General features: G+C 31.6%; 1 protein-coding gene across 1 annotated transcript in view; it reads right to left on the reverse strand.

The window, feature by feature from the left end:
- Apoltp (Apolipoprotein lipid transfer particle) overlaps positions 1–27,594 on the reverse strand; it is a 2,496,658-nt gene that overhangs the window by 1,673,466 nt on the left and 795,598 nt on the right. The gene's annotated exons all lie outside the window — the stretch shown is intronic.

Consider the following 27,594-nt stretch of genomic DNA (forward strand, 5'->3'; position numbering starts at 1 on the left):
TATAAAAATGTAATTTATTGGAAATCCAGAAAACAGAATCGTGTTACAAAACAATTAACAGAAGCTAAGTATGTAGCGTGGTCTGAGTGTGCACGTGAATTTAAAGTCGTGAAAGATTTATTGCTTGTTATAAAAATTAAGGTCTGCAATTTACGCAGAAATAAGTTCGAAAGATTTAAAAGTATGTTGAATGTAAAGTAGTTTGAGATGTTGAAATTAAGATGGTAATATAAATTTATGGAGGCTTGTTGGAATAGAAGTAAATTTATATTAGATGTGTAAGTAGTGACATCTGTTATAGCGTAAGCACTGTGAGTGCTTGATGATGTGTGTATGTGTACTTTGTTGCTTGTACAGTGACGTAGTGGGGAGAGATAGAACATGGCCGTTGCCACGCACGCACGCTCTCGTAGAGTTCTTCAGTATTATAAGAGAAGAACTTGCAGTCTTATTTAATCTTGCTTTTCATTGTAAAATATACTAATTCAAACGGTTAAAAGTGTTGAATTATTAATTCACTACCTTATAGTGTATTTGTTTAACAGTTATGTTGCCAGATATTCGTATATACTACTCCAAAAAGGGAGTGGATTAGAACTACCTATTGTTGTCTTGTTCAGTGACCTGAAATCTAATACCTTATTCCAGTAGATTGAGCTATCTGTTTTTGCATTTTTTGGTACAATCTTCCTGTTCAAGTTCTATGGTGATTCTGAAGACACTATTATGACTTCATCGAGTAATTTCTTCATCGCAACTTTTAGTTGCTCTTTGAAGGCTGGCAAAAATCTTTATTGTGTATTATTACTATTGATTAATTTTTAGTCATATTTATTAAAATTTTTTAACAGATTTGACCCTTTTAGTCGTTCCTCATCGAGTACAAATAATAACGTCTTAAGTTCTATTAGCCTTCGCACATGCTTATTTTCTTCTTTGTTGCAACCAAATTTATTAAGTTAATCCATTATCTTATCGACTCAAGGTTTCATGTTAGTTACAATTGATGTATTATTGTTTTTCTTAATTATATAAGTATTTTTGTTCCCATAGCCATTGTCATTCATACGTAGGGTACAAATAAAATTTTTAAGGGGTAATCTCATTTGATCCAGAGATTGAAAACCTTTTTGCATGACGCCTTTTATTTTAAATTTTTCCTACTGCCTAACGCTTCCTGTAATTAAAACAACTTTCTTTAATTGTTTTAATCCCTACGCTAGTACCAGCATAAAATGTCAAACCTCTATTTGTATAGAAGTTTTTTTTTAATAACTGTAGGTGGTATATGTTCCATCTAAGATTAATTTCTTTTTACTGTGCAAAATAACTGCTACTCATCGTTATTCTGCGCATTGAAGCTTTTTTCTTGCTAGCGAATAGTTGCATTATAGCTTCATCATTGCATTCGGGATCTATGAATATTTTCTCTTTGTATTATGTGTGACGTTATACATAGTGCGAGCCTTTTTTTTAAATCTCGATTGAGCATCAATTGATTCTTTGTTATTGGAGATCGGCCTGAATGTTTACAATGTTACATGAGTTTTCGATACTTTATGCTAACTGTAATCCACACACTCTTCGAACACCTTTAATTATCTCTTGTGAATTTCTTAATTTATTGCATTGTTATGTTTAAGGGAGTTGGGTCGCTCCCGCGGGGAGGTAAAGGGGAGCACGTGTATTTTCATAAGGCACCATGCTAAAGTCTGGTGTACCAACCTAACCTAAAATCATCCGCCCTTTCAATTACGAAAAATGCATTTGTGTTTGACTTGCCAGTACTCGTTAACGTTTAAATAAAGTACTTCAAAAAATTTACAAAATATTCTTCAAGGTATCTCGTTTTCTATGGTATTAATCAAATAGCCTAAATACTTACTTTATGAGAGATAAAAAATAAGGAGTAAGCGTTGTAGTCAATCTAATCTTTTTTTTTAAAAAGTGTGCTATTAATTTTCGAAATTAGAGGTTTTAATGGTATATCATTAAAGTATAAAGTCTCATTGAGGCCTATACCAAGTTTGAGATCATAATTTTGAGTAGAACGGCTTCTAGAAGTAATTTTGTAAAAAGCTATCGCGCCACATAAAAAGTCGAGCTGACAGCAAACAGTGTACTCAGTGCGTCCTTGTCTGCCACATAAATGAAGCATACAAGCAGAAAACGAATTTGTTTACGTTTGTGCGAATATCTCTATAACTGCAGACGTGATTTTATTAAAACTTTGCACGTATGCGAATGAAGTTGTCATTAATAACATATCAGTTTTTCAAAACATTCTCATCACTGTGTCAAGAGTAATAGATTTTTTTTTTTAATTGAGCCCATGTTAAAGACGACAAAAAAGGGACACTTCATGAATTTCTTTCTCAAAATCTGTAGACGCGATTGTGCTCAAATTTGGTGAATGCATCCACGCAATGTTTCTTTACAACATATATTTTGAAAAAAAATTTTCATCGTTAAGTGAATTGCAACCCAACTCCTTTACGGATTGAGGCGCACGTTGAACATCCTTGCTTATTTTTAGAGCCTTTCAAAATTTTTATAGTCTTTGACTATCAGCTTTTATATTTATTATAACTATTATTTTTATTGTAGTTTTTCCCATCATTTACTTTTTTCATCAGTTTCTCGAGCAATTTTAAGTTTTTTGTTTAATGCTTCTCTACGTCTTGCCATTATTGTTAACACCTGCAAGAAGAGTGTGTATAAAACTCCTCGCAAAATAAGCACTTAGATTTGTCTTTATTGAAACAACTTTATTTATCTGTATCCGCTGTCCTTACAAGTGGTTTGCTATTTACAAAATCTACCTTCACTTCTCATTATCGTGTAAGATTGTTTCAATTATAACCTTTTTTTTATGTCCTACTGTTTTCATTTCATTATCTGTATCGATACTTTTTTTTTGCAGCCCAACATGTTATTGCTGTAGGAATTACCTAGGCCATTAAACAAGAACCTTATTGCCTATTTGTCTAACTTAGTTTTTGCCAAATCTTTATTCGACCATGACATACAGCGGCTTGCTTTGTAGGGCATCATAATGCCATTTTAAAGCCATGGTACGTGTCCACAATAATTTATAACCAACCTAATATCTGAAAATGAAAGAGACTTTGTGCATAGAACTTAATAGAGTTAAACGTGTATCAAACTAATCTGCTGCTAGCCGTCTTAACCCAACCGGAAACTTAGCAGGACTCTCAAGCTAGTAAGCTAAGGCCAATGCAAGTTGCCTAGGTAGTACCAAGATAGGATTGTAATGGGGCTTTGTGTGGGTGCTAACTGTGGCCAAGAAAGCTATCGTTCACCTAGATTTTCTTTGTATGCATCGAGAGCGGATAGCAAAGAGGTATATATATGAGTAGCTGTGAAACTGTATACATTTCAAATTACATGTATGTGTTGAAAATTATAGAGCAGTGATTACTGATTATAAAAGTTATCACCTAGAAAGTATAACTCATGTTAAATTATTTCAATAAATTGTAATGTGTGGTAAAGAAGAGCGTTTACTGTTGTAAGATTCGAAAAGAGTGCGTAAGCACAGAATTTTAGAGAATGGAATTATTAATAAAGCGGGGGTATTTACTAATGAGTGTGATTTAAAAATAATTCATGCTCATGGATGTGACCATAAATTAGACTGTTATGCGTCACTATTATAGATTACTAAATATTCTTTTTAAATTCTTTTTATTTCCTCCAACCCTGTCCTTTATACACTTACTGTAGATTGGCATGCCAATGTTGGCCTTACACTGCGCCATCTACATCTATGTCTTTGCCCTGGTTGGACCTACATATGTAACTGGGTAACTTATGTAGGCCCAACATGAAACTCTTTTAAGCTTCCTGAATGGAAACCTGATTCTTAAAATTTGGATGTAATATTTTTTGTTTTAATAGGAAATTGTCAATTATGTCACTTCATTAATTCAGTAGAACAATGGAAAACATTTCAGGTCTCTGTTGAATATAGGCATACCATTTACTGTGATGTTTAGGTAGACTTATAAATTAAGGTTTAACCTTAGAACCAGTGGTATAACTGTTTGCTGCCTGGTTCCAGAAAAAAACTGCATAGTGTGATGCTGAGGGTAATCCCGTATGTTACTTTGTATCCTTAAAGAACGTTCTGACTGTTCATTTGTCGGCGGCTCGGTTAGCCGGTCAATCGAAGAAAAAGGGTAAATATTCCCTATTTGTACACATGTTATGGTAATTTTCCTCACATTTTTGAATCCTAGCCTATCTCTCCTATTATTTATTCAATGTATGACAGTTATAATTTTTGTTCTTCAAATATGAAGGTAGCTTAACTTAAAGTATGTATACACTTAACTATGTAAACTATTCCTGCTTAATTGTTCTACCTAGCCCTTTTATACTTATATCATAACGTTTTCTTTTGACACTCATTCTTTCTTTAGCTGCATTTTCCTTTAACTCCTTTTTTCTAATCTTGTTTTTAACATCCCTACTTTTTTTACTTTATTAATTGCCTCCACTAACTTTTTGTTGGGACTTATTTTCGATAAAATTTTAGGTTTTATGTTTTAAAGTATTCTTAGCATGAGGATTTAATTTTTTCTATCCATCTTTTTTAAGAGTGCATATAATTAAGAGTGGTGTTCGAAAATAACCGTCATTGTGTCTAATTGTTTCTGGCTCATGGAAAACGTATTGTTTTAGTTAGCCCTTGCATTGTCTATTTCTTTTTCGAAATCAGACATTATTTTTTCTGTTTTTTTAGAGTGTTGTGCGATTAACAATATTAGTTGCGATCAGTCGACGTACGTATGGAGAGAAAAGAAAGGAACAAATTTCTGTTTGGTTTTAATTACATAATATTATTTTGTTGGTTGCAAGTACTAGCAGAACAAGTGGTATTAAATTTATTTATTTGTTTTCGCGTCGCTTTCTGAAAATTGTATTATACTTTTCAATTTGATTCGTACAATAATCGCTTAACGAAATAATTATAGTTCTTTTGGAAAATAACTCAACTTACAAATTAGTGCTTCACATAATAACAGTCACAAAATTCGCAGTATTTGTTAATTCGTTGTAGTACTTACTCAGTAGTTTTCATTTTTTAATTTGTCTTGAAATAGTATTTTTAATTAATTCGTCGAGCACACAACAAATTGAAAAAAAAAAAAAAAACTCGCTCGTAATGTGGCCACATATAGTGTGCCAGACTTCAGCCCGGAAAACAACAGAGAGAACGTGCATTTTTTTATAATAACCTGTTACAGGTATTACCACAAACAAAGCTGTGATGACTTTTTTTTTTGATAATTACTTCTTTATAAAAAGTAATTTAAAAAAATGTTTTTGGTCACTGGTAAAACAAAATACGTAAATAATCAAAAAAAGAAGTGTGAAACATTTAAAGTACTGCTGTAATAAGAAAAAAATTGGCTTAGAGTGAGATTAGAACCCGGAGCAGCAAAACTTAAACCAATCCTCCTGCTGTAGCCATCTGAGCTATTAACGCTTAGGGGTCAAATAAGACTAAAAGTTACATATGTTTATCGTAAAGTTTTAAAGCTTGAAATTTTATTTAAGCTTCATCGTATTGTTGCCGTTAAGCTACGTATTAACGGTTAAAAAATATAAATTACCAAATAAAGATATCAGCGCAATGGGGCGTGTGGATAAAGGTGTTCAGTATATTCGTTAATAATATTACTTAGTACAAAAAATATTTGAGAGTACTGTATCGTTGTTGTGAATGCCTTTCTTTGTTATTTAATTATTTGACTTTTCATAAAAGTGAAGAACAATTGAGCGCACTGGATTATTGGAATAAATGCGCTCGTTCATTCATAAAGCGAAGTAATATGGTAATTGCATTGAGCTTGTCATTTTTTGAAAAGTAAAAAAAAATTTTAATAACATGACAATTATGTTTTTTTCTTTTTGTAGTTGAATGAATGATTATCTGCATTTAAAAAGCTCATATTTCTGTCAGGGAGGAAAAGCGAGAAAAGTAATACGCGCAGATCTTTTCCGTATAAGCAGTGTACAAATATAGCTATAGATAAATAGCCCGTTGTATGCATATACATATAGGTTTAGTTTCTCCTCTCTGCATCACCGATGCACACATTTGGATTCTCATGTCTCCCTCACTCATCTCTCCTTACCTCTCCCCGCGAGCCAAGCCCACAAGCCGCCAGTGAATAGAAAACGTTTGCATGGTTCTTCTGCTGGCCACGATGGACTGGCGCTCAAATCAGCGCTGAAACATCGGCACACTTTTTAACATAGGCACTGGCAATTTCCCTACTCATTTCTTCCCTAATGGCATATCCGTATATTCATGATGTGCCTATAGAGTTCTAAAAAGCAATTCATGTCGATTATCTGAAAATATTTCAATTTGATAAAATCCATAAGCGAAATTCAATACTAAGAAATATTTTGATCTATTAATTTGCTCTGATGTTTTTATAATATTAGGTAATATGTTTACTCCAATACTTTTGTAACAATGGATAAGCACCAGAGATAGTGTGATCATTCAATTTTCTATGATCTATTACGAGACACTGCCTTATTCCCCAATGGGTCTTGGCATTTTAGGGACGATCGAGAGGGGGCTCGTGTGGGGACTAGAGGAGTTGATATAAATTTTCTTTTGTCATAATTTATTAATCTGACTCCAAACTTTTTTGTAACGAGCAGGAAAGTAACTATGGTGTCTCATAGAAGCAGACTTATCGTATGATGTTGGTATATTGTGTTATACATACTATGTACGTAGAGCATCATCACCTTTGATATAAAATAAAAAGGAATATTTTTGTAAGATTTTTCAGTTGGCTTTAACTTGTCTTATCAGGATAATGCTAGAGAAATTTTTTCGGAATACATATAATTTTTTTTTTGTGATTATGTGGGACTTTCTCACAAAATACTTCTGGATTTTACTAGCTTTTATTTGGTGCTCAAAGCCATTGTCAAGCAAGAATCTTTATAGTGTGTTATCGCTTCATTGTCGATTAACATGTAAGAAGTAGTTTCATTAAGCACAATTATGCATGATCATGGCTATTAGTGATAATTAATCCATGATTTGGTGTCAGCTTTTTTGTTAACTTGTATTTTGTACTATTGTATCAAGCAATGGAATTTCTTGCCTTTTGTCAGTCAATGCTGCATTTTTTTTTACAAGAACAATAAAACTTATAAGTTTTTTTTTAGTATCAAGGCTCTTCAGTTGTAACAAAACTTTGTTGGATCATCACCTTGAAATACATTTTTTTTGTTTCAGATCCGCTAAATAGTTCTTCTTACAATAAAATGTGAAAAACAAAATTTTTATTAAATATATTTAACATCATTGTTTATAATTTTATAATAGTTTAAAAGCTTAGTTTATTAAGAATAGTTTTTTTATTTACATTTATAATAACACTAGCAACTCTTCTTCATCTAAGTTGAGAGTCACGAGTGAAGCACCTTAGTGCGTTACCACGTACCAAAAAAAGTTTTTAATTTAAAATTTTCTATCTGTTCTTTATAATTTCTAGGATAAAAACTTTTATCTTAAAACATTTTTCTTTGAAATCCATGCAGTTTTGGTCAAATAATAAGCTTCGTAAAAGTTAAAGAAATGTGATGATGCTGAAAAATACAGTGCAATCTTTGCGCCCTGAAATAGTTATGAGTCATAAAAAAAGGTTACTGATTGACACTTTCTTACGTTATTATATTCTAAAAAAATATTTTCGTCCATGTTGTAATGATTCCAAACTAATAAAAAAATCTCAATTAAAATTTTTTTTGCGTTTATAAAACCTTACTTTTACAACAACAAAGTTTCTGGAGCCTCATCTCTTTATCTTACACGCTTCAATAAATACAAATACATTGAACTCTACCTATAAAAATATCTAAAAGATCTAAGTTATCAATGTTCATGTTATATTTAATTGCTGATCTACGACTTTATGATTCATTTATTTGTTGATTTTAACGCTGCTCTTATAGTCTCAATAAATCCATTTTTTTTACTCTAGACTTTGTTAAAAACTTTTATGAATCCTAATGGCTTTTTTGGATAACTTTTATAAATTATAATATATTTACGAGAAAAGTAATTTAACGTTGGATGGCCCTAAAAAGTTCCAATGATGGAAGCTCCTTCTTAACTAAAATTTCTCTCAAATGTGACTGTTTGTCATAGAGGTGGTTGAAAGGTGAATCGTTGTCGTTATTTGCTTAAAAATTTTTTTTGAAACTAGTTATAAAATAAATTTGGTGGCAAAACAATTTCACTTTAGATAGCTGTCAAAAAGACTAATAAAGTTAAGAGCATTTGCGTAATTGTAAAGATTTATGATGGCTCTAAGAAGAGCCAGTAGATACATACATCTTTCACTTATTATGCAGTGATTTTAGAAAGTCATTTGTTGAAAAAAATTGTTTTGTGTACAAAATAAAAGGTAATGGCAATGAACTAAAAAATGTTCTGATAGTTAAATAAATATTTATATTACGTTTAAAAAAACGAAACAATGTTCAAAGATATGATGACTCAATAATTTCTTATACAATCATTCTCTATTACATTTTTTTAACAAGAAATATATGTCTAAGATCTCCTTCTAAGACAGTTAATTGATTACTAAGGAGGATATTTAAATTATATAATTTACGTAATGTTCTTTCAAGTATTTCAAAGGCTTTTCTTGTTTCATAGAAGCCACATTCTAAATAATCAAATCTACTTTTTTTAATTTTTTTCAAATTAAAATTTCAAAAACAAAGTTTCTTTATTGTATAAGTCCAATAATCAATATAATAATCTATGACTGACCCTTCTTTTTAGAAGTGACATTAACACTTTACCAGTCCATGCCATAAACAAATTTTTTCTTTATAAGTAATAGAATAAATAATTAGGGTTTCTTATAAAAGTGTTTTTTCTAAAGCTTCTAGGCATCAATAAAAATCTAGGCATCAATTGTTGTGTGCTCGACGAATTAATTAAAAATACTATTTCAAGACAAATTAAAAAATGAAAACTACTGAGTAAGTACTACAACGAATTAACAAATACTGCGAATTTTGTGACTGTTATTATGTGAAGCACTAATTTGTAAGTTGAGTTATTTTCCGAAAGAACTATAATTATTTCGTTAAGCGATTATTGTACGAATCAAATTGAAAAGTATAATACAATTTTCAGAAAGCGACGCGAAAACAAATAAATAAATTTAATACCACTTGTTCTGCTAGTACTTGCAACCAACAAAATAATATTATGTAATTAAAACCAAACAGAAATTTGTTCCTTTCTTTTCTCTCCATACGTACGTCGACTGATCGCAACTAATATTGTTAATCGCACAACACTCTAAAAAAACAGAAAAAATAATGTCTGATTTCGAAAAAGAAATAGACAATGCAAGGGCTAACTAAAACAATACGTTTTCCATGAGCCAGAAACAATTAGACACAATGACGGTTATTTTCGAACACCACTCTTAATTATATGCACTCTTAAAAAAGATGGATAGAAAAAATTAAATCCTCATGCTAAGAATACTTTAAAACATAAAACCTAAAATTTTATCGAAAATAAGTCCCAACAAAAAGTTAGTGGAGGCAATTAATAAAGTAAAAAAAGTAGGGATGTTAAAAACAAGATTAGAAAAAAGGAGTTAAAGGAAAATGCAGCTAAAGAAAGAATGAGTGTCAAAAGAAAACGTTATGATATAAGTATAAAAGGGCTAGGTAGAACAATTAAGCAGGAATAGTTTACATAGTTAAGTGTATACATACTTTAAGTTAAGCTACCTTCATATTTGAAGAACAAAAATTATAACTGTCATACATTGAATAAATAATAGGAGAGATAGGCTAGGATTCAAAAATGTGAGGAAAATTACCATAACATGTGTACAAATAGGGAATATTTACCCTTTTTCTTCGATTGACCGGCTAACCGAGCCGCCGACAAATGAACAGTCAGAACGTTCTTTAAGGATACAAAGTAACATACGGGATTACCCTCAGCATCACACTATGCAGTTTTTTTCTGGAACCAGGCAGCAAACAGTTATACCACTGGTTCTAAGGTTAAACCTTAATTTATAAGTCTACCTAAACATCACAGTAAATGGTATGCCTATATTCAACAGAGACCTGAAATGTTTTCCATTGTTCTACTGAATTAATGAAGTGACATAATTGACAATTTCCTATTAAAACAAAAAATATTACATCCAAATTTTAAGAATCAGGTTTCCATTCAGGAAGCTTAAAAGAGTTTCATGTTGGGCCTACATAAGTTACCCAGTTACATATGTAGGTCCAACCAGGGCAAAGACATAGATGTAGATGGCGCAGTGTAAGGCCAACATTGGCATGCCAATCTACAGTAAGTGTATAAAGGACAGGGTTGGAGGAAATAAAAAGAATTTAAAAAGAATATTTAGTAATCTATAATAGTGACGCATAACAGTCTAATTTATGGTCACATCCATGAGCATGAATTATTTTTAAATCACACTCATTAGTAAATACCCCCGCTTTATTAATAATTCCATTCTCTAAAATTCTGTGCTTACGCACTCTTTTCGAATCTTACAACAGTAAACGCTCTTCTTTACCACACATTACAATTTATTGAAATAATTTAACATGAGTTATACTTTCTAGGTGATAACTTTTATAATCAGTAATCACTGCTCTATAATTTTCAACACATACATGTAATTTGAAATGTATACAGTTTCACAGCTACTCATATATATACCTCTTTGCTATCCGCTCTCGATGCATACAAAGAAAATCTAGGTGAACGATAGCTTTCTTGGCCACAGTTAGCACCCACACAAAGCCCCATTACAATCCTATCTTGGTACTACCTAGGCAACTTGCATTGGCCTTAGCTTACTAGCTTGAGAGTCCTGCTAAGTTTCCGGTTGGGTTAAGACGGCTAGCAGCAGATTAGTTTGATACACGTTTAACTCTATTAAGTTCTATGCACAAAGTCTCTTTCATTTTCAGATATTAGGTTGGTTATAAATTATTGTGGACACGTACCATGGCTTTAAAATGGCATTATGATGCCCTACAAAGCAAGCCGCTGTATGTCATGGTCGAATAAAGATTTGGCAAAAACTAAGTTAGACAAATAGGCAATAAGGTTCTTGTTTAATGGCCTAGGTAATTCCTACAGCAATAACATGTTGGGCTGCAAAAAAAAAGTATCGATACAGATAATGAAATGAAAACAGTAGGACATAAAAAAAAGGTTATAATTGAAACAATCTTACACGATAATGAGAAGTGAAGGTAGATTTTGTAAATAGCAAACCACTTGTAAGGACAGCGGATACAGATAAATAAAGTTGTTTCAATAAAGACAAATCTAAGTGCTTATTTTGCGAGGAGTTTTATACACACTCTTCTTGCAGGTGTTAACAATAATGGCAAGACGTAGAGAAGCATTAAACAAAAAACTTAAAATTGCTCGAGAAACTGATGAAAAAAGTAAATGATGGGAAAAACTACAATAAAAATAATAGTTATAATAAATATAAAAGCTGATAGTCAAAGACTATAAAAATTTTGAAAGGCTCTAAAAATAAGCAAGGATGTTCAACGTGCGCCTCAATCCGTAAAGGAGTTGGGTTGCAATTCACTTAACGATGAAAATTTTTTTTCAAAATATATGTTGTAAAGAAACATTGCGTGGATGCATTCACCAAATTTGAGCACAATCGCGTCTACAGATTTTGAGAAAGAAATTCATGAAGTGTCCCTTTTTTGTCGTCTTTAACATGGGCTCAATTAAAAAAAAAAATCTATTACTCTTGACACAGTGATGAGAATGTTTTGAAAAACTGATATGTTATTAATGACAACTTCATTCGCATACGTGCAAAGTTTTAATAAAATCACGTCTGCAGTTATAGAGATATTCGCACAAACGTAAACAAATTCGTTTTCTGCTTGTATGCTTCATTTATGTGGCAGACAAGGACGCACTGAGTACACTGTTTGCTGTCAGCTCGACTTTTTATGTGGCGCGATAGCTTTTTACAAAATTACTTCTAGAAGCCGTTCTACTCAAAATTATGATCTCAAACTTGGTATAGGCCTCAATGAGACTTTATACTTTAATGATATACCATTAAAACCTCTAATTTCGAAAATTAATAGCACACTTTTTAAAAAAAAAGATTAGATTGACTACAACGCTTACTCCTTATTTTTTATCTCTCATAAAGTAAGTATTTAGGCTATTTGATTAATACCATAGAAAACGAGATACCTTGAAGAATATTTTGTAAATTTTTTGAAGTACTTTATTTAAACGTTAACGAGTACTGGCAAGTCAAACACAAATGCATTTTTCGTAATTGAAAGGGCGGATGATTTTAGGTTAGGTTGGTACACCAGACTTTAGCATGGTGCCTTATGAAAATACACGTGCTCCCCTTTACCTCCCCGCGGGAGCGACCCAACTCCCTTAAACATAACAATGCAATAAATTAAGAAATTCACAAGAGATAATTAAAGGTGTTCGAAGAGTGTGTGGATTACAGTTAGCATAAAGTATCGAAAACTCATGTAACATTGTAAACATTCAGGCCGATCTCCAATAACAAAGAATCAATTGATGCTCAATCGAGATTTAAAAAAAAGGCTCGCACTATGTATAACGTCACACATAATACAAAGAGAAAATATTCATAGATCCCGAATGCAATGATGAAGCTATAATGCAACTATTCGCTAGCAAGAAAAAAGCTTCAATGCGCAGAATAACGATGAGTAGCAGTTATTTTGCACAGTAAAAAGAAATTAATCTTAGATGGAACATATACCACCTACAGTTATTAAAAAAAAACTTCTATACAAATAGAGGTTTGACATTTTATGCTGGTACTAGCGTAGGGATTAAAACAATTAAAGAAAGTTGTTTTAATTACAGGAAGCGTTAGGCAGTAGGAAAAATTTAAAATAAAAGGCGTCATGCAAAAAGGTTTTCAATCTCTGGATCAAATGAGATTACCCCTTAAAAATTTTATTTGTACCCTACGTATGAATGACAATGGCTATGGGAACAAAAATACTTATATAATTAAGAAAAACAATAATACATCAATTGTAACTAACATGAAACCTTGAGTCGATAAGATAATGGATTAACTTAATAAATTTGGTTGCAACAAAGAAGAAAATAAGCATGTGCGAAGGCTAATAGAACTTAAGACGTTATTATTTGTACTCGATGAGGAACGACTAAAAGGGTCAAATCTGTTAAAAAATTTTAATAAATATGACTAAAAATTAATCAATAGTAATAATACACAATAAAGATTTTTGCCAGCCTTCAAAGAGCAACTAAAAGTTGCGATGAAGAAATTACTCGATGAAGTCATAATAGTGTCTTCAGAATCACCATAGAACTTGAACAGGAAGATTGTACCAAAAAATGCAAAAACAGATAGCTCAATCTACTGGAATAAGGTATTAGATTTCAGGTCACTGAACAAGACAACAATAGGTAGTTCTAATCCACTCCCTTTTTGGAGTAGTATATACGAATATCTGGCAACATAACTGTTAAACAAATACACTATAAGGTAGTGAATTAATAATTCAACACTTTTAACCGTTTGAATTAGTATATTTTACAATGAAAAGCAAGATTAAATAAGACTGCAAGTTCTTCTCTTATAATACTGAAGAACTCTACGAGAGCGTGCGTGCGTGGCAACGGCCATGTTCTATCTCTCCCCACTACGTCACTGTACAAGCAACAAAGTACACATACACACATCATCAAGCACTCACAGTGCTTACGCTATAACAGATGTCACTACTTACACATCTAATATAAATTTACTTCTATTCCAACAAGCCTCCATAAATTTATATTACCATCTTAATTTCAACATCTCAAACTACTTTACATTCAACATACTTTTAAATCTTTCGAACTTATTTCTGCGTAAATTGCAGACCTTAATTTTTATAACAAGCAATAAATCTTTCACGACTTTAAATTCACGTGCACACTCAGACCACGCTACATACTTAGCTTCTGTTAATTGTTTTGTAACACGATTCTGTTTTCTGGATTTCCAATAAATTACATTTTTATACATACTTATTACATAGCATGTCGTTGATTTTCTATTAATTATATCACACGCCTAATCAGTATTGACAAAGCGATCTATAATATTATTGTTACTACTCGTTTTATAAATTAATTGTAAGTTCTTTGTTAAAAACAAATATTTTCAAATTCTCAGAGCAAATGTGATTTATTATTTCTTTATTTTATCATATAAAATATGTTTTATCATAACTGTTTTGAAATCTACTTTAAAAATGTATACTAAAGCTAATGCTGGGTCAAGTTCCCACACTTACATACAAAAGAGCTCAAACTAGGTTTCTAAACTTAATGTTATCATACGCTGATTGCACTGCTTCTAATTTTAAATTCTGTTCCCCAGGAACTGCATACAAATTTTAGTTTTCAATATCATATTCCTGAGCTAATGTTTAATTATAGTTTTTCTTATCAAGTGTCCTTTTTTTTTCATAGTTATAATTGATGTCAATATCTAAATACGTACTTATTCTGCTCAAATCTTCTATTTCCAACCATTTGCATGATAATTGTTTAACAAAATTTAATTTTTGTTTATTCTTACTGCAAATTAACAAACTATTCACAAAAAAAATTCATTATAGATCATCATTCTTGCGATTTAAAGTATGTAAGCAAAAATTATTTTTGCTTCTTTTAAAATACTAACTTTTTTAATAAAGATCAGAACACTAATACCAAGCTCTTGGGCTTTGTCTTAACTCATACAACGTTTTATGTAATTTTAATACCTTATTAGAGCCATTACCATAGCCTTGTGGCTGTTTTACATATACTTTAGAATTAATTTGTCCACCTTAAAACGCTATTTTGACATTTATTAGTTCAACAATTAAATTGTTTTAACAACAAGGAAAGAGTAACATTTTAAAATTAAGCATTCTTGCAACTAGTTAATAAATATTATCGCTTGAATCATTCTGTTGGTATTTTCTTACTACTGACCAAGCTTCAAAAGCATTGTTAGTCTTTCTCATATAAATCTATTTTATGTTTGAAGTTTTTTTTTATCACTAGGTTTATTTACAGAAATCTAAGTTTCAATTTTGTTAACACAATCTATTTTGCTATCCATCGTTTCCTCTAGTTTTTAGACTAATTACTATTCATCGTATGCTTATAAAGAAAAGATCTCCCAGCGTTTGTATAATTTACAGAAATAATATAACTATGTAAAAGATTTGTATCTCTGTACCTATCAAGCTTTCTCCTTTCTCTAGTTGACCGTCTTAAATAAAAATTTTCATTTTTATCATTGCTGTTAGTATTTAAACAGCCATTTGTGTTTTCAACTTTGTTTTTATTTAAGCTAATTATAACTGTACAATTTTATGATTTTGAACCAATACAGTCCTTGTTATCTTTAATAATATTAAAGTGTCTTGCAACTATTATTGTATTATTTTTGGGAGCTCTATAACTAACATTTTGATTACCAAACCAAATTTCTAAATCTTCTTTTTTGTTTGGTTAGAAATTTTTTTTTTCTCTAGTATTCTCACAAAAACTTGACTTCCATAAGTTTTTTAATTTTTTATAATAGGCTTTTTCCCAAACAAAATTTTAAAAGGTGTAACATTCTTTCAAACAGGGTTAGTGATAATTCAATTCTTTTAACAAGTCACTGTTTTTACTATTTCTGGCTAAGATTAATTATAAACCGTTGCTTCTTAATAATCGTCTAGAAATATCAATAAAACCGTTATTATATTTTTTAGCTATTTTATTTAATTCATGTTCATAAGATGGACACGTTTCAATAGGTATGCCTTTCTGACTCACAAAATTACTTACATTCTTATTTATACATTCTTTAGTATTATCACATCTTAGTCATTTTATTTTTTTTCTATTTCACTTTCAATAAAATTGATATAGTCCACAAAACAATTACATACTTATCCTTTTAATTTGAGACAATACTCTTAAGCTTCTTTACTGTTATCATTGATCAAACTCATGACATATTTTTTGCTATTAAATCTAGTAGTACGATGGATTTCATTTAAATCAGTATGTATAATTTGTAAAATATCCTCGGTCTTTGATTTTTCATTATTGAATAGTTAATTATGTATTGTATTTTTAAACACATCTCACATTATAGGGTATCAGTTTCTAATTACGGAGGTGAACTATCAAGCATTTATTTTTAAATAATTAAAATTCCTGTGACTTAGTATTCGATGCAATTTTTCGTTTACTGTTAATTTATCCGTTGTCGTTGAGTTTGACTCACGATACATAATTTCACTTGTCATATAATAAATATTAATATTTTTAATAGCCAACGCAACTAAATTTCCATTTTGTTAAAAAATCTAAGACATACATTTTACGGATACAATTTTATTTGCTTTTGTTACTTTACCGTAACTTCTTAAATTTTTATCTACATCTTTGATAAAACAAATATTTTTTTGTATATGCATTTTACTTTGACCATAAAAGATAAATTCGTGCCTAATATTACCATTTTTGTTGCTGTTAAAGAACGATCATCACCTACTTTTTCACTCATAGGTTCTTTTAATTCAACACGTTCATAAAAATATCGATAACCATTTACAACATGGTCTGAGCAACCGCTATCGAGTCATCATTTAATCTTACCAGCATAGCTATTTACTACGACACTTGACTCATGAGGTCTTTTATTAAATTCCACATTGAAACTACACACATTACTGTCTTCATTTAAATGTCCCTTATAATTTTGCTGCCAACTGCCTCGTTGACGATATTGACAAGAGCCTCTTCTAGCTCCACTACCTCGGCCTCGGCTAGTGCGATGTTGCCACTGCTGTAGTCGCCCTTCTCGTTACTGCTACGCATCACCTTGCTTCTCATGATTTACCGCTTTATTTTGATCTCGTACATTATGCCTTAAAGTGTCTACATTTCTTGCACCCATGTAGTGCTTTCTTTTTTTTTAAATTAGTGTTAAACGCACTTGAACTGTTTTGGTTTTCATCTTCCTCTTCATGTAATTCAAACACTTTTATTTTACTTTTTACGTATTCAACTGTTTTATTAGATTCTTTCTTAAAATCTTTCTTGAAAGATTAACTGTGATTTTACAACAGGGCACTGGATGCGCTCTCTGAAAATCTGGTAATAGATAAAGGACAGAAAATTTTAGAACTGCCACGCCAAGATTTGTGTGAACTGTTGGAACAGCAACAAAGTAAGAGATATTGAGACGTAAGTGAACTGCTGTCACTCATTTTTCAAGAGTAGACAAAAAGAGAGAAAATCATGATTGGAAACGATAAGAAATGGAGAATAGATATAATTAATTTAGAGGACTTAAATGATAAAGTACAAAAAAAAACAAACAAAAAAAGTGGATATAAGTGTAAATGGATTGTCTAAGGGTGAAGCTGAATCCAACTGTAAAAGAAAAGTTAATACTTAAAAATGTAGCTACTTGATTAAAGAGCGTTACTAGATACAGGGGGTAACTACGGAAAAATTTTACTAAAGGTCACCTAAAGATAAAATTAAGAGCAGAGGAAAGTAGACAAAAATGAAGTATTATTACAAGGACCAACCAAGGGCACGCCAGTGTACTTGTGCACAGAAGAAAACATGGAGAAAAAAGTAAAAACAACGAGCACATCGTATATGTAGCAATACGCGAAACGAAAAATGCTTCGCGAAACCCACAAAAAGATAATTGGATACGTTGCATGAACACGTTATAATTTTGTGAGTGAAGCCACAAATAGAAAGTATGTCAAATTAAATTATTACAGAAAGCTTTTACACATTAGTGACTATGTACGGAAACATACGCCAGCAAAACTTTAAAGTTCCAACGATTTGTGTGGCTAGCCTAAAAAACAAGAAAGAAAAAGAGTTGACAGCAATTGAAAACCATGATTTGCTATAGTATTTAAAGTAGGGAAATATATGTGTTAACCCGGAGGTAGAAGAATCTTGCAGTCAGATACAGAATATGGTAATAATAACTTCTTATTTTTATTCACGCTAGAATTCAGAAAAAATCTCTGCACACATTTACAGGGTACTAAGAAGAAGATAAAGTGTGGAATTTTTCAAAGTGTTACGGTACATTACAATAAGTAGTATGTACACTTGCACCTCCTTAATAACTTATTTAGACCGCTTGTTGCCGTAGTTAAGAAAAACGACAAAGAAAAAAGTCTTGATGGGAGGAGATCACCAACCATGGACGAATCAAACACTGCCATTAATAGGAAATCAAGGTAAATGAGCAATCAAGAATTTGTATTTTAGTAAGACTTTGATTTTACTTATTGCTATTGTCATTCGTTTCTTTAAGATAAAAACTATACGAAAAATATTTTGGGAGTGCTCAGAGTTAGTATGTAAGATTTTAGTAAAACAAGCTCAGTAGTCTTCATGGTAAGCGATTACAACGTTTTTAAGGATTTTTCTGTATATATCAGTGAAGTTAGATAGTCATGAATATATTGTTATGGCATTGACGTTAGCTCTTGTATTTATAACAAATGTGTTCTTTCTTTTATTCAGTTGTGAGATTTTTAATGTTACTTTTGGCGGCTTGGATGTAATTAGTTAAATTTAAGCTAGATATTGTACAACTAACATTTTGGTTCGATTATTCACCTATTATTATAATATCCTATTTAATACTCTCTAGAATCTTCGATGCCTTGTATTCTATATTCATTTATTAAAGTTTTATATGGCAAACAGTTTTTAGCTAATCATTTAAGCATAACTTTTGACAGGACTCCTTTCAATGGTTAAAGTTTTGATACATACCTTGAAATCTTCTATTTGCATAAACCATTTTTATTGAGCTTGAACGCACTTGCTCAAAAGTTTTGCTATTATTAAGAAAAATATTAACATTTTTTTATTTAAGAAACTGTTATTTTAGTATATTTATATCAAACAATGCATCGTGTTTGTCTTTTGTTAAAAGTTTTAAGAATTTTTCTGTTCAAGTTTTTAACTTGTTATTGGTTGCAACAGGAAACAATTTTATAAGAAATGGTAATAAGTCTTAAAATCGTTTGATACAAGCACTAAGCGTATTTATAAGCAACAAGTTACTAAGTGCTTGAACTAAACGATCAGTGGAGAACTTACAGTTATGAGGGATGAAAATACATTTTTTAACAACTTTTTATCGTCAAAGACCTAGTAATTCATTCATGACATTTTAAATGCTCAGAGTTTATACTTCGAATGGCTTTTTATATAATTTTTTACCTACGTTAGTTAATCTACTGATAACACGAGCCGTTAGATCCATTACACATGTTTGTGTAATATATTGTACACTAAAAACAAATTTTCCAAGATACAATGAATCATTATGCTTTGAAACAAATCCATTGATCTTTATGCTAAAGAACACTAGAGACATATTGTATTTAAAAACTTTAATAATTATTAAAAACTTAGTGATTTCCTAAACAATGACATATGACTCAAGAACGTTGGTCCTTCTGACTCTTTTTTTTATAATGCAACTGAGCTTTACCACAGTTACGTTTCTATACGTCTTTTTTTAATTATTTAGTATAAACTCTACGTGATTTTTATTTCATGCAGAAAATAATCGCAATAGTGGACATGGAGAATCAGAGACATTCATGTTATCGAGTGTTTGACGTACATAACGTAAACCCTCATCTTTCTGAGCTATAATACAAGCAAATCTAAAATAGGTATTGTTTTATCATAAATTATTTTAATTTTTAAATTATCATAATCGTTTGACGTTGTATGTCAACGATACAATGATGAGACGGATCTTTTAACATCAAAAGAAGGATAATATACCTTAAGATCGCACTTTCTGACTTGCTATTATAAATTCTTTTTGAAGCTTTGCAAGCAATGGTATTGTTGAGGCTTGAATTTCCTTGACTTGAACTTGCACAGAAAGATTTTCAAGCATTATTTGGTCATTTTTAAAGAAGTGTTTTGAGTTTTTCAAACAGTGTAATGTTGTCAAACTCATTGATACAAAAATGATTCTAATTTTCTGCAATTCCAGAACACCAGAAACTGCATTTATGGTATTGACCAAAAACGTGATGCTAAATTAACTTTAGACTTCTCCTTAATTTATCAAGATTTCCCACATTTTTGTTTACTGCGTAAATAAAACGTTTTAAAAAAAATTAGTTGATTCTAAATTTAGCTCTCTATCTGGATCTGGAGCCTGGGATATTTTGAGGTCATGAAGAGCATTTTTACCCGTTTCGACGAGTGGTTTATGTCAGAGTGCCTTATAATACTAAAACAACCAGCTTTTTTTAATTCTGACACACACCCTGCATTATTATTTTCTATAAATACGCTATTTCTAGTATTAGCCTTCTTTAACATTGGACTTTGAGCTACCAGTTTAACTGAACTAAGAAATTTCTTGGTCGAAGCGTTACCCAAAAAACATAAACGGTAATCATGAAAAGTGTTGGTATTATTTTTAATATTAGAGTCACATATGCTGCAGTTTTTATTATATGACACGTGATCTAATGCTTTGACAGTATGGTAGTCTAGTATTGCACAAAATCCACAAAGAGAATAATAGGCATATCTGTTGGAACGTTGTGTCTAGCCCATATTAAAGGATACTAATGATTTGACAGTTTGTTTGGGATTTGTTATAACGAAAGACCTCCTGTCATCAGCTGGCCTGAAAAAGGAAGGAGAAAACGTGTACACTTAGGTTAGCATTTTAAAAATTTATTATTTTTAGCTACAGGTAAATAAATGTCTAATTAAGATTTGTAATAAGAAGTTCTGTTTGGCCCATTCTGTGTCATTTTGAAGAATAATTAACACGTCTTTTTTTTAATATAACCTTATATAATCTCAAAAACGTTACATTTAGTTTTTTTAAAATTCAGCATTGTCCTCATAATGCTTTAACCAAGTATTCCTAAAAGTTTCTATCACATGACGCTACATGACATGACATCATGCCACACATTTCGCATTTTATACTCGAGGCCTTTACTCACTCTGCTGCGAGCAGTCCCAACATAGAAAATTTAAACTCTACGTATTATCATGTGGTTCATAACTTATGTTTTTTTGTTAATTTATACCTTATGTACATTTACTTATTAGTCTTAATTATAAATTAAATTAATGACTAATTTACTTGATCAAATAATAAAAAAAAAAAGTTTTTTCAGAAAATTTGGAAATAAGTACAATTTTGCAGGTGAGCTTTCTAATGTCTTGATAAATATTTATCCCTCTATATTTAATTTGCTACTTTTACAGTGAATAAATCATTGTGTACGCAATTTTTCATATTTTTTCAAAATTTTTAAAAATTAAAAAAAATTTTTTTGTTCTGTACGAATACAATAATTAATTTTTACTGTGTTTTATTCTGTTACAATCTCTTAATTCATGATTAAAGTGATTTTTTGACTTAACGGACGTTCTTTAGATACTTAGTAAAGGAAAAGTTTAAAGAAGTTAGAGGAACACTCATGTTTGCAGTAAAGCTAGCAATTGTTTTTCTTATGTGGATGTGCTTACATAGATGCTTTAATGCACACTTCATTTTCTCTTTCCTAATTTATTTTAAAACTAAGTTGTGAGTCTATTTAACGCAATTTTTTCGTGAGATTAAATGTTCAATATCGATTATGTATATACATACATGTAATGGTAGTTAAACGAGCTACAATTTTTGTGGGTATTTTGTATGCCATTTGAATGTAGGTTTAAAATTTGAATCATACCTGTCAAACAGCTTACGGGTGATCATCTCCTGAAGGGACATTTACTCCCATGTAAATCTACCCTATGACACAATGATATACTACAGGATGGTTTGTATTAATTTTCTATACACACTGATATTTTGGGTATCAACTACAGACTTAGAATAAGTGTGGGATAGTATATGATAAATGTGAGCGTGATGTTACAGAAGTAATAAGCATACAGGTAGCAGAAAGTTATTTTGAAGCCATCGGAAGATTTGATGAAAGCGCAGTCTTGTACTGCCCAGCCTATATATGATTTTTATTTTATTGTGCCGTAACATTTTTCTCATAATCATCAACTCATTAAATATTAATTGAAATCATATCCAGTCAATATAGGTGCGCTCATTCCCACGATAGTTACACCATCTTCACACACGATATTGTTTCATACAAGGTATTTTTATGCTCAAAATAATATTGTTTGCCATATAATTTTTTAGAAGTATAACTACATACTTTGGTTCCCAAGCATCAACTATTTACTGGTTGTTATATATTTGTTTTGTTAACTGTCATATTATTTTTTAACCCTCTTATTTGTAAAGGTCCTTGATCCATGACCATATTTCTTTTCTCATCTTTTAGAGTCCCCATTTGTAGTTTTCTTTACACCTGATAAGGTAAGCCTACGATGTCTCTTAGGGTCCATGACAATGCGTTGGAGTCTTTCACAGATGTATCAGTTTCGGTAGCCTGCCTTTAATAGGGATTTATAGAAGTGATGACCAGCGTGTCGTGGAATGAGTAGGCCTGATATGCTCATAGCGCTGTTGCAGGGGCAGTTCATTTGGTGGTCCTGGATCGCTGTCGTCTGGATTAAGTCTTCCAAAAGAAAGTTCTTAGGCAGTTGTCTTTTTTTTCCCTAAGCATCTTTAATCATGTCGTCAAAAATTTTAATCTACGATACATTGTTAACGATTGCATTATAAAATGCATCACGTATTTCTTTCTGAGACAGAGACTTTTTCCCTCATAAATGTTATCAGGGAATTACCGAAAATCATACAATTTTTTCTTGATTTCCTTTGATGACGAATTTGTTTCATTTCTTCTGATTTATTTCAATTTATATAGCCGCTCGTTAGGGTTGGAAGAATAAGCTGTCTTAAATGACAAGAATCATTAATGTGATTGAATATTATGTGTTGTACTTTGTCTTTACAATCAACTGATTTTTTAGCTGACAGAATTACGAGAGACTTGATGGTTTCATCCAATACATGTAGCAATCTTTTGATTTTCGATTCTGAAAAGTGTTTATCAAGAAACAATACTATTTTTATTAAGGAGATAATTTATAGCCGATATAGGAGGGTAAATCATATTTTAATAATCAATGTCAGTCCAATTGTTTTTTCTTTTATCAAGGTCAGTTGTTCTGTCACGCAGAGTAGAATCAAATCCTTTTCTGAAAAGTAGTCATTTGTATGTTCACGATCTTGTTTTAATAGGAAAAAAGCAGTACAATTAAAGGCATCTGGTTAAGAATTTAATTAGCCTACCTCTTGCGGTACACACAAATACCTTCATTCGTAGAGACAGGTTCAAGATGATCACCACTGTTTTTTCCAATCACTTAATGCAATTTGTAGTATCAGTTGCAGTCTGCTCTGCTGTCAAATTTGTCGTCCTCTGCTTTTCTTCCAGCCAGGCTAGACGTCCCCGCAGAATCTCCCTTTCCTTCTAGGTTGCTTTTTTTCTAGCTTATGATTAACTCTTGTCAGTTCTCTGCCTTAAGTAGTTATCAATAACTGGCGTTAGAATTACAAGTCTACCTTTTCACCTGCCATATTTAAAAGAAACCTTTTCGTCTTCTATAATCTTCGGCTTTTCCGGAATATCTGGGCTTGCTAATTCCTCTTTTAGGATTGTGTCATTATATTAACTGAACTGCATTTCGTTGAGAGTTTTACCATCTGCCCTTCTATTAGTCAACAATTCAGTTTTTTTATTCCGTTGTTAAAGATTGTTCTTCCAGTGAACGTCTAGGAAAGAAATCAAACGCGTCCAAACGTTTCAGATTTTTTAAGCTTTTGGTATTCTTTAAAGACATAAACATTATACCACCAGAGTTCTTCAATAGCACGTGATATTTCATCCAACCTTTATGCACCCATACATTTATTCTCCCTAAGAAAGATCCGAGCAAGAAGAAATGAAGATATGAAGGATGACACACGTATAGGGCAAAACATGTCGACCCCAATTTGCAGTATTAAAAAAAGCATCTTATCGTTGACTTGGCATGCCATGTTCCTTATGGACCTAGCACTTTTCTCTTGCTATCGTCTATTCTCTCCGCTTCTTGTTACCTCTTCTTATGATGACACCACTCGGAGCCTCTGGCCATATTCGGCCCTCTTTTCCTTTCCGGTAAGGCCACCTCACCGTCCTCAGCCAGCAACTTGACTTTGACGTAAGGGTCAGAAGGCACAACTTTTTTGGCCTTACTCATAGCTATGAACAAAAAGATACTAAAAAGAAAAAATACATCACTCCTGGTCAACACAAAGAGAAGAAACCGGAAACGCGAAGTCTCTGGCACGAGGTCCCTTGTCACGAAAGAAGCCCCATGCAGTGGTAGCATGCTAGGCCTACAACCTGTGGCATAGTTTCTTCCATTGCGCGAGACTCTCAGGACTTGGGATATTGCCAGAATGTAAAATATTTCATATACTGCACAGTTTTTTTCATAAAGAATATAAAAAAGCGTTTAATTTACTTAGCCGCACTGTCGTTTTACAAATGAATTAGCGTGGTATCAAAACTCTCGTAAAGGCGCACACTTGCTAACAGCTCATGTTCAACTGACTTGGCCAATGCGAAGCATCGGGCATGCAGTTACATATAATACATACACGTGTATAAGTGGCGCTTTGTGTAAGCTCTTATCTCAACAACATTTGAAATAGTAACTAGTTTTCTAAATCATGCTTTTCTTATGTTTTCCACTAAGCCGAATAGTCTTTTTCTTTCTCTCATAAGTTACGTACACATCTTATAACATAACATTATTGTAGACTTTTTTATGTAGTACTATATATTTGTTATTTATGCATTCTCATTTTTAAGTATGGTTAGCTATACAAAAATATCGCACGTATTATAAATCATAAGACATTTCTATTTTTTGTAACTTTTTAAAGAATAAGCAAATAAATGGCCTAAATTTCTCGCCTTTTTTAGGTCATTTATCTATAAGACAACTTTTACTTACAAGACAACAGAATCGATTAACCTTAAAATATTATCAGTATTTATTCTTAAAGCAGCATACTTGGAAATTATAGCAGCAAGATTTTTTCATTATTGATTGACTAATGAAGCCTTTTTCTACGTATTTATTTAACAAACATGTTAGTATCTTACAATATCATTGTCAAACCAGATTATTCAGTAAAATATAGGTCTACTTATCACAACTGCTTCACAATTTTTGAGCTTTCTCTTACACACTTTCTTAATTGCTGTTACGGCAAATGCTATCCATGCATAACGATCTTTTATTTTTAAGTCTTTGGGAATAACTGAGAAAAACGATTATTTTTTAGTTGTTCGAGAATAATTAAAATAATAATAGTTTTAATTGTTTTTTAAGTTTCAAATAGCAAAAAATTAAGAGACGCATTGCATTAATTCGGCACAGAAGAGTTGGAATAAGATTTAAGGTTATCAGCAAGAGATAAAATGATAAAGTATAAAGTTTGAAACTAAAATAAGTATAAATTTAAAGTGACGGTTCCAGAATAAACAAGTAATAATTTTAGATAATAAGGCAAAGTTATAGTTATTATAATTATAAGAAGATAAGCTTTTAAATTTAGGAAACTATAAGAAAAAAAGAAAATTTTAATATAAATAGGACTTCAAAGGATCATAACTATTATGAGCAATCACTGTCTAGCTAATTTTTTCCGTATCTATTTTTTCCATTATTTGAAGGCTTTTAATGGTTCTAAGTATTTTGTGCAGCTCGTTTAATACTCTTTTTGTCTGTTCCCAATCCTATTTTTATTTTCGATGCATGTGCCAGCTTTGTTAGTAATAAGTACTTATTTTAATGAGAGTGGTGTTGGCTTGGTAGTAAGAGTGCTTGTTACTAATACAAAGCTGTTCTAGGGGTTGTGAGTTGGATTCCCGGTGAATGCAAATTTAAAAAAAAAACTGTTTTTATCGGGGAAAATTCCCATGTAACCCTGGCTATTTTGGAGCGGGTTTTCTTGTGGGATTTCACTTCAGAGTAATTCCAGGGTTTTTCCTTGCCCCACAAGTCTTCGGGACTGGGTAAATGTGAAACAGTATAAACAGGTAGGAATTAGCAGATCCGATGCACCAGACTAGGATCACTGACCTTTTCGGCGAGGTGTGGTCCCTAAAACATGGGGTTTCTCCAGCAACGCTCATGATTCTGGATCCGATGCTTCGGCAGAGAGCGCCAGCTGAACTGGCAAGGAGTCGAGGTCCTAAAATGTGGAGTCCTCGTCGGGGAAAGGCTGCATAGTGGTAAGTGGACCCGATGCATCGTTGGTGCAGAGAGTGTCAGCTGAACTGACAAGGTGTTTTCCCAGGGATAATTGCACTGTGCCCATGAATTAGGTATAACATCAGTAAAAGGGTGGGAAAATGGGTGCAGCGTAGTACTTATTTTTATATTCTGTCTTAAGAAAATAACTTGCTGTGACTTTGGCCCATGAAATAGTTATCTTAATGCTCAAATATTTTTTATAAAATGAAGACAATTTTTATACTCGCTCATTGCTTATAGTTTTAAATAACATTCCACAATCTTAACATTATTCAATTGGACTTATGAAACGTTAGGCTATCTTTATAAATGTTTTTATAAAGTTTATTACTTTTTACGTTTCTTTAATTTTTTACAAACACACATTTATACATCGTTGTTGTCGTCGTCGTCATTGTCCTAATCGTTGAGGCGCTTGGTAACATTTGTATATATACAGTGGTACTTTTCTCTGGTATTAAACTTAATGCCCTTTAGATTATGGCTTAGGAATGTTAGAAAATCTGATGTTGTCTCTTGAAAGATTAATCTTTCACTTTAAAGTCTGATAAAATTTTTAATTTAATGCGGTTAATGATTAGATGGGAGACTGTTCAACTTCCGTCATTTTACCTTCGCTCATCGCTTCGTGAATCAATTGACTGTTTCTCTGTCTCTTTGACAAGATCAGCGGAAGATGTGCCAAATTTCTGTTCTGTTGTCTAAGTCTGCAGCTTAGACACTAGGTCAGAAACAAGGCAGATACACCTCACTGTACTGGATCAAACTTTTGTTATGGGATATTTTCCGGAGTTTTCCTGATCCACATGACAGTCATCATGGGCGAATGTGGAGCAGTTTAATCGAGCCCTTCTCTCTCTTTAAATTCCATATTAATTCCTTCTAAATCTAAAGTACTAATTGTAAGTGCATTAAGTAGTGCTTCTACAAGAGAACTGAACGTGAAGCATTACAACATATATAAAAAAACTTGAGTTATTTTGACAAATCAATTTTTTTGAACTTAAACAGCGTAACTGACTATACCATTATTATTGGCTGTTTTACAATAGAACCAAAAACAGCAGTGTACAAATTATATAAGAAGATATTACGTTTGCAACTTACAGTTAATATTTATTAAAAAGTAATTC

The sequence above is a fragment of the Copidosoma floridanum genome, unplaced genomic scaffold, assembly GCF_036245765.1.
Source record: "Copidosoma floridanum isolate Cflo_tuat_1 unplaced genomic scaffold, Cflo_Japanese_pri ptg000004l, whole genome shotgun sequence".
Taxonomy (NCBI): Eukaryota; Metazoa; Arthropoda; class Insecta; order Hymenoptera; family Encyrtidae; genus Copidosoma; species Copidosoma floridanum.